Raw genomic sequence first — 445 nt, 5'->3', positions numbered from 1 at the left:
CCAGATCCCAGCACTGCCTTCAGTCGGTTGGTGCTCTGGACTGGCGATGGGGAGGTGCCATGCCAATCCCAGCCCTGCCGTTTCAGTCAGTTGGTGCTCTGAACCTGGCGATGGGGAGGTGCCATGCAGAATCCAGCCTGCCTTTTCAAGTAGGTTGGTGCTCTGCGACTGGCGATGGGGGAGGTGCCATGGCCAGAATCCACGCCCGCCTTTCAGTTCAGGTTGGTGCTCTGGACCCCTATGGGCGATGGGGAGGTGCCATGCCAGAATCCCCGCCCTGCTTTCAGTCAGGTTGGTGTCTGGACGCGGCGATGGGGAGGTGCCATGCCAGAATCCCAGCCCTGCCTTTCAGTCAGGTTGGTGCTCTGGACCGGCGATGGGAGGTGCATGCCAGAATCCCAGCCCTGCCTTTTCAGTCAGGTTGGTGCTCTGGACTGGCGATGGG

The sequence above is a fragment of the Pomacea canaliculata genome, linkage group LG3 (genome assembly GCF_003073045.1).
Source record: "Pomacea canaliculata isolate SZHN2017 linkage group LG3, ASM307304v1, whole genome shotgun sequence".
Taxonomy (NCBI): Eukaryota; Metazoa; Mollusca; class Gastropoda; order Architaenioglossa; family Ampullariidae; genus Pomacea; species Pomacea canaliculata.
This window is presented reverse-complemented; position numbering follows the sequence as displayed.